The sequence below is a fragment of the Pseudochaenichthys georgianus genome, chromosome 1 (assembly GCF_902827115.2).
Source record: "Pseudochaenichthys georgianus chromosome 1, fPseGeo1.2, whole genome shotgun sequence".
NCBI classification, from domain to species: Eukaryota; Metazoa; Chordata; class Actinopteri; order Perciformes; family Channichthyidae; genus Pseudochaenichthys; species Pseudochaenichthys georgianus.
In genome coordinates this window covers 48,970,132-48,978,783 of record NC_047503.1, presented here as the reverse complement: position 1 = coordinate 48,978,783, position 8,652 = coordinate 48,970,132, and the positions used below count along the sequence as shown (strand labels likewise).

Here is an 8,652-nt window from a genome sequence, read left to right as displayed (position 1 = left end):
GAGATGGGTTTCCTCCGCCGGGTGGCTGGTGTCTCCCTTAGAGATAAGGTGAGAAGTTCGGTCATCAGGGAGGGACTCGGAGTTGAGCCGCTCCTCCTTCGCGTCGAAAGAAGCCAGTTGAGGTGGTTCGGGCACCTAGTTAGGATGCCACCTGGGCGCCTCCCTAGGGAGGTGTTCCAGGCACGTCCAGCTGGGAAGAGACCAAGGGGTAGACCTAGGACCAGGTGGAGGGATTATATCTCTTCGCTGGCCTGGGAGCGCCTTGGGATCCCCCAGTCAGAGCTGGTTGATGTCGCCAGGGAAAAGAAAGTTTGGGGCTCTCTGCTGGAACTGCTACCCCCGCGACCCGACCACGGATAAGCAGGAGAAGATGGATGGATGGATTATTGTTTTTTATTAACTTCAAGACCGCTGGGTCATGTTAAGACCATCTTTTCTGTGTTGCTATGGTTTTTTCCATCGCTTTTGTGTTACAAATATCAAAACAATAACAAAATAATATTCGTCGTAAACTAAACCGGAAACAGCAGTATATTTTATTTTGTTAACACTGTAAACTTGCAACCTGATCTCACCAGAATGCGTGACTCCACCACGACTTCTTAACACCACAATGCGTGGTGGATTCACGAACTTTGTTACATTTACGTGTCGGCAAACAACCCCAATGTAAAGTGAATGAGGCTCCTTTGTCGTGGTGCACACACGCATTTCTACAACGTCCCGCAGTGAGCTTTTATTCTATAAAACGTTTTTTTAAATCTACTTTATAGCTTGTAGTAACTCACGGGAGGCTTCTTTTATTTTATTTGTATTCATAATAATTTTTATATTTCCTCAGAATGTAAAAATTACATTAGTTACGAATTTGTGTTCTCAAAAAACAGTGCATTGTGTGTAATGCAACTGTGATTTTTATTAAATTAGTTAGTTTTTAAGGAAGGCCAGAGTTTCAGCTGTGTCAAATAGATTGTTCCCTTTAGTTAACGTTATTTAAAAGATAATGATCATGTCCCCTGTATTGTATTACGAGCGTCCATTCCCATTGGATAACCGAGAATTGTACACCCGGAAGTAAGTATTCTCCTCACTGTCGATTGATATCTTCACTACTCATCGACTAAAAAACACCAGATTATCCTTGTTAATTACACAACATTGATTGGGTTGAATTGTGTGCAATGCTTTTGTATTTTCCCCCTTCGATTCGAAGAAACAAATGTTTTTTCGGAGTTTTAGGATGGCCGAAGACACTCCACTACCCAGAATCCTCAGCTATCGTTTGGGACTACACCATGTGCTTAGCTTGACAAACCCATGATCAGTCCTCAACCTCTGTGATTGGATGTTGGAGTGGCAGTGTGCGAAGTTTACACAGAGCGTCAAAAAGGACTTTGAAATGGAATGAAACCCATCGACGGCACACTATTCAAAACAGGAATCTAACGTGTCCTACCCCCCCCCCCCCCCCATAGGTCACAGGCTATACCCAAACCACCTACTGGTTAAAGCACGTTATTACACGTTTAGAGTAATTGCAATGCAGGAAGATTGTGTTGCTTTTTAATGACTGTTTAAAATGCCTTTTTCTTAATGTCTTTCATTTTTGTAAAGCACTTTTGAATATGTTATATTTTATGAAAACATTTAAATATTAAGAGTACATACAAAATAGTGGGAAAGTAGAAGGTCAATGATATACATATAGAATAGAAAATATCAAGAAGATACTCAAATGATATCTAGAATAAAACAGTGTAGTGCCTGATAGGAGGATGTGCTAACTAATAAGGCTTTATTTAAACATTAAAGAATACTTTAGGTTAAGGTCTTCTTTTAAATAGGAAAACAGCTTTGGGGGTATCTATCTACAGATAAATATTAAGCCTGACAAAGTCTAAATTGCATGGTTTGGTTTGGAACTTGACAATCAACTTTCCTGCAATGTTAACTATGTTGAAGCACTTATTTTAACTGATATTATACACATTAATTATAATCTTATGTATGTAGATAGTATAAGAAATGTGCAGAATACGACAGTGTAATGGTGGAAGTATACACACATATTGATAGATGTCTTGTAATGCACTGTTGAGGAACCTGTGACCCAAGTTTTCATTCATTGCATAACTACACTGTTGTGTATATGATATGTCAATAAACCTTAGAAAATCTTGAAATCTTGAAAGGGATGTACAAAATAGCAATTATATACAGTCTTTAATTAACTATTAGAAAATAACGAGTAATGAATATGCTTTAAACGGATCTGCAGATAAATATTTAGTCTTCTCAAGCACCAACTATCAAATATCTCGCCTGATTGTTGGCACTTGACAATCACCTTCACTGAGTTTCACTCAGGTGTAACTAAAGTCTGATTTAAGGGTTGTTTATATTTCACATCATTAATCCAAATCTGTAAAGTAACTAAAATAAATGTAGTGGAGTAAATATACCAGATTAACCTTAAAGAAAGCCCTCAGGATTATAAAATACCCCCATCACCCCAGCCACAAACTGTTCTGTCTGCTGCCGTCTGGCAGGCGGTACAGCAGCATCCGGACTAAAACCACCATACACAGAGACAGCTTCATCCCACAGGCTATACGGTTATTAAACACCTGAACTTAGAAACAACATCCATAACATTCATCTGGCTGCTACTTAGAAATTATTTATCTAATATATCATATTCCAATCACTTGTTGCACTATTTCACTATTTTGTCTGTGTATCTGTTTTATTGCGTAGCACTGTTGTAGGAGCCTGTGACCTAAGGGGGGAGGAGGGGGGGGGTAGGACACGTTCGATTCCTGTTTTGAATAGTGTGCCGTCGATGGGTTTCATTCCATTTCAAAGTCCTTTTTGACGCTCTGTGTAAACTTCGCGCACAACATCCAATCACAGAGGTTGAGGACTGATCACGGGGTTTGTCAAGCTAAGCACATGGTGTAGTCCCAAACGATAGCTGAGGATTCTGGGTAGTGTAGTGTCTTCGGCCATCCTAAAACTCAGAAAAAACATTTGTTTCTCCGAATCGAAGGGGGAAAATACAAATGTATTGTACACAATTCAAACCAATCAATGTTGTGTAATTAACAAGGATAATCTGGTGTTTTTTAGTCGATGAGTAGTGCAGATATCACTGTAAAATCAATCGACAGTAAGGAGAATACTTACTTCCGGGTGTATAATTCTCCATTATCCAATGGATGCTCGTAATACAATAGAGGGGACATGATCATTATCTTTTAAATAACGTTAACTAAAGGGAACAATCTATTTGACACAGCTGAAGCTCTGGCCTTCCTTAAAAACTAACTAATTTAATAAAAATCACGGTAACACTTTACAATAAGGTACACAAAATGTGCTTAGTTACTGAGGAACTACTAGATAGTTAATGGTTAGTTAATGAGTAGTTCCTCAGTGACTGCGATTGAGGAACTAATGGTTAGTTACTGGTAAACAGACTGGGGGGTACTGTATTAATGAATCATTCGTTAATGGTTAGTTAATGAGTAGTTCCTCAGTGAACTTATGGTTAGTTACTGGTAAACAGACTGGGGCGGTACTGTATTAATGAATCATTCGTTAATGGTTACTTAATGAGTAGTTCCTCAGTGACTGCGATGGATGGTTAGTTAGTTACTGGTAAACAGACTGGGGCGGTACTGTATTAACGAATCATTCGTTAATGGTTACTTAATGAGGAGTTCCTGAGTGAACTAATGCTTAGTTGCTGGTAAACAGACTGGGGTACTGTATTAATCAATTATTCGTTAATGGTTACTTAATGAGGAGTTCCTGAGTGAACTAATGCTTAGTTGCTGGTAAACAGACTGGGGTACTGTATTAACGAATCATTCGTTAATGGTTACTTAATGAGGAGTTCCTGGGAGACTTTGATTGAAGCAATGGTCCGCTGCAGCAGGGCACATTTAAACCTGCCATCTTCGGCTGGCTTGGGTCCCACCCTGGATCAACTGGTGGAGGTGGATCCAATTTACCTTACCATTACTTAGGCCGTTTGGGTACGGTAAACTCAAGGAACGCAAACAAAAACAGTAGTTACCCATTACCTAATGATTACCTTACCGTTACTAAAACAGTAGTTACCCATTAAGTAATGCTTACCTTACCATTCGTTAAGCATTGTGTGTCCCCTCAAGTAAAGTAATGCATCAAAAACAGTAGTTACCCATTACCTAATGATAAACAAACAAACAAACAAACCCTGTGCACTCAAGTTTACATTTTTATTTAAACAACAATCCAAAGGACACTAATAATGAAAACGAGGTTGCTTTCAGAACTTGCGAAAGTGACGTATGTCATGCAGCAATCTGCCTAAGGGACCATCTTTGTGTTCATTTGCCAGCCAATGTGTCCACTCGATCAAAGCAAGATGACTCTTCAGAGTCTTCACTGTGCGGTTTCCTCGCAGTCTCCAGACCTGTGACTTGTACGTTGACCAAGCCCGCTCAATGTTTTGGGTGTGGGCTCCTGTGTCTGGGTTCACAAATGACCGGCTGTGGTTCACAGAGAAATGGACAAAGCCACTTTCTGCGATTGCAGTGGTGTATGCCCTCCACATGTCCGTTATCACCGTGGTCCCTTGGCGAACGTATTTTGTGACCAGAGGAATTAAGTGGCGCCGTGATCTTTGTTTCACCAGCCTCAGGATAGGTCTTCTCCTTTTTCCTCTGATGCCCAGCATTCCAAAGACCCATTTTCTCCTCCTCCACGTAGGACCGAATCTTCCCCTACCATACTGTAATAAAGCAGTGTAAAAGAACAACAGTTATATAAAAATAAACATCAGGCATTTCAATTGATAAACAAAGTGAAATGTGTTTATTTGCTTTCTTTTACAATTTAAAAATATTCACTTCCTTTCTCAAAAAAGAAGAGAAAAAAATTAAAATGTCGTGGTACAAACAGAAAAGGCTGTTTAATTTTATTAAGTTAAAGTTTGCTTATTTTGCTGCAAGAAACATGAAAATGTAAGATATATATTGGAATTAGATGATATATAAATAGATTATGCACTTTTAAAATGTTAGTAATACAAAGTAAGAATAAGGATTTATTTCCTTAATGATCTGATTGGATGAGATCATTCTTAGCTTCTAAATTCTTTTTTTCTGTTATTTGACTGTGTATACACTGTGGAGCTGGCTCTCTCTAATGTATACTTTATCTCGCCAGTCACAAGGGTGTGAAATGACACAATTATAAAATTACATTACTTTGCTCATTCATTTGTTAATCTCTGACCTTAAAAGATATGTTGTTATTTCACCTTGAAAAACAAAGGTTTTAGTTTTAGTGAGGCCAAAGGCTAAGGCTCTGTAGTTTATACACACCTTCCTTTTGTGGTAGAAGTTGCTTTCGTCCAGCATGACAAATTCGTTTGGTCCTCCAAGTCTCTGCTTTCCCCTCCTTTCTCTCCTCTTGATTGCACTCTTGCAGACCTTCCTCAACTTCAGGCTAATTTTTGACAGCGTGCGACTGCTTCCTGCCACGCCATCCTGCAGCATGTCAATTTGCCTTAGCTGCAGTCCCTGGGAAAATCTGTTAAGATCAATATAGAATTACTAAATATGAACAAAAGCATATGAAGAAGAACGCATTCAGCACCAGTGGCTAATGTATAATTAATTATATAATTCACATTAGACATTTGTTATTACTCAAGATGAAACAGAATATTTTAATGTTGCTAATTAATTATATCTATCAAGTTTCCCTGTATCAGAGCATCTACACATGTATTGTTAAGCTATTAGAATAATCACACATTGTAACATTCTGAACCCATTTTTTTGTTGAGGAACATTTTGAATGCAGGAATTTTACTCTAACAGAGTATTCGTACACTCTGGTACTTTTACTCTAATACAAGATCTGAGTACTTAATACTAAGTGCAATATCTGAGTACTTCTGTTTTACTCAAGTACAATATCTGAGTACTTCTACTTTTACTCAAGTACAAGATCTATTCTGTTTATAGCCTATGAGAAAAACTATTAGAAAACGAAAGCTAAAGCTAATGTTAGCAGATAGTGACAATGTATGCTAGTTAGCTAGCTCAACGATTCCTTAAATAATATTGCGACAGAAACATTTTTCTGTTCACATCACGCTCTGCCGCTCCAACAGGGAGCTCTGCTCTGAACACCCGAACGGTAAGGCGATACGTCCGTTCTTATTGTGCATCCATGGGTAAAGGTAAAACCTTTATATATACAGTATATGGTTAAGGGTAAAACGCATACAGAACACGTAACATGAAGGTGCCGGGCGGCGCGGTCCCGTGGGTTGGATGCGCGTTCATAATGCCGAGGGAAATAAATCTCGAGTGTTCTCCTCAGAGTCCGGCGCACTTCCTGGGGGCTTGGTGTGTGAAAGCGGCGCCACACCTCCAAGCAGCCTGCGTTGTGAATTGCCAAATATCTAGCGCTTAGTCCGCTAGCTCAATGCTAACATTTAATGGATAACGTCATTGACGCGCTAACTGAAATTAGCATTTAGATATCGGTAATGTTAAACAACAGTCAACATGCTTAAAATAAACGTAATACTTACAGGCATTCATTTGCTGTGCTTTGAGGAAATGACTGATATTATTGATGAATTCATATGACCTGTAAATGTATTTCATCCAGCTGAACAAGGACAATTTGCTCCTCTGAAACAGGGACAGTGACCTCACTGACTTCTTCGTCGTTTTCCCTCGGTGTTTTTTACGTCGGCACTTCCTACAAAAGACAAATCGTAAATTCCTAGTCCTTTTTTCCTGATAAAGAACTTATCTTTGTAACATTACATATCAGTAAACAGAGGAAGTCATCGTTAAAACCCGTGCTAAAAATGTACTACTTAGCCTACCACTGCAGTCCGTCGACGTTTGAGTGTTTCTCCAGTTTCATCCTCTTTTTGCAGTTTGCATTTCATTTTTCCTTGAAGCAATTCCTTTTTCATTAGCCATTCAATTAATTTTTTCTTTTTTTTAAAAGTCTGTCTTCCATCATTAAGACTGAGTACTTTGGTGTGCAGTGTCATGATAACCAAAAACCTGACTACTGCGGCGTTACTACTACGTTACTGCGGCCCCGGCCCGTCCACAAACCCTGACACCCAGCGTAGTTCAAGATGAACTCCGCTGAGCGCACTAGCGCCCTAGCACCCTGATCCTCATTTCTTGTTCACACGATTCAAACCAATAGTTTTGATGTTTTGAATCAGGTATTTCATCTTCCTTGTTCAATTGACAAAGCACAGCTTCTTTATATTCACTGATATACAATTAAAATATTAAAACCGTAATAAAGTGTTAATGCGCTGAAAATCGAGATCCGGCTGGAGCACTATGCAAGACACGCCCCTTCATAGCATTCAAGTGCTACGATTCGCCATGAGCCTGTCACGTGCATCTCGGCTAGTGATAAAACCATAGACTGTATGGATAAAACTCAACGTCTCCATTTTATATGTAAAGGCTATCTATGCTCTAGTCTAGTCTACACGCTAGAACTGAAAATGGACTCGAGGAGAAGCAAGCGAAAGAGGATGGGGCCCCCGAAGCGTTTAGTGTCAGAATGTAAGTATGAATTGAAATATATTTTTGTCATTTGAGAAATCAGTAACACTGCATTGCGAAATCATCTCAATTGACACATGTTATTACACTTTGTGTTCTGTGCTATCTGATTTGAGGTTGCTAGCTAAACCACGAGGACCCACGTGTTACATAATAATAATAATAATAATAATAAATTACATTTATAAAGCCCCTTGCTGGAGCTCAAAGCGCTTACATGACATTTAAATGTTTTGTAAAGTTCCTTATACAGCTTTAGACTTGTTTTTATCTCATAAATTCCTTAAGTGACACACCCTGAAAAGTCTGGTGGGTCATGTGCCGGGCTAAGACATGTGACAGAACTAGGTACATTTCAGAGGCTTGTTTTTGGTTGCTAAAGGTACAAATCAAGCCATTTAAGAATTAAAATGCTTACATAACATGTACTTTGTTACATTGAACCTGTTAACATTTCTTGATCAAATTGATATGACACAAATTAGATAAATATCGCGGTGACACTGATGTCACATCGGGACATTAACCTTAAACTTTCACAGTAAATCTGGAGTAACACATATGTCACAATTAGAAATATGAGTATGACCTGCTCAGTTAATTTAGGTGATCCAATTATATTTAGTTAATATATTCTTTATTCTTCAATTCAAAGAATGTTAAAACAAATTTAAATCAAAAAATCCCCCTCATTAATTAAGTTATAAATAAGAGTTACTTTACCATTAAAGTTCAATGTCACATTGTCAGAAATGTGGTCTATTTAGTCTAAATTATGTTCCCCTTAATTTCCCCAAAAGTAGAAATGGGTCTGGGTTGTTATGGGTTAAATTAGTTAAATTGTCAAATAAACTCTGAAATATCTCAATTAGAAATAGTTCCAATGAAGTTATAATATAGCTGAAAAAAACCCAAACATACTTCCATATAGTAATGCTATCTACATCAACAACTCTTTCTGTGCTCCATAATCTTACAGCGGCTAAAGATTTGGCTGATCAGTCTGAGGAAGAGCCATGCAGCTCCCACACTGTGGCAA

General features: G+C 38.5%; 1 long non-coding RNA gene across 1 annotated transcript; it reads right to left on the bottom strand.

Moving 5' to 3' along the window:
- Positions 1–4,342: 4,342 nt before the first annotated feature.
- Positions 4,343–6,944, bottom strand: LOC117453371 (uncharacterized). Its single transcript, XR_011643612.1, has 4 exons — positions 6,902–6,944; positions 6,658–6,771; positions 5,376–5,583; positions 4,343–4,780 (listed from the first exon to the last, which is right to left on the bottom strand). It is a non-coding gene; the product is annotated as an uncharacterized lncRNA (long non-coding RNA).
- Positions 6,945–8,652: the final 1,708 nt, after the last annotated feature.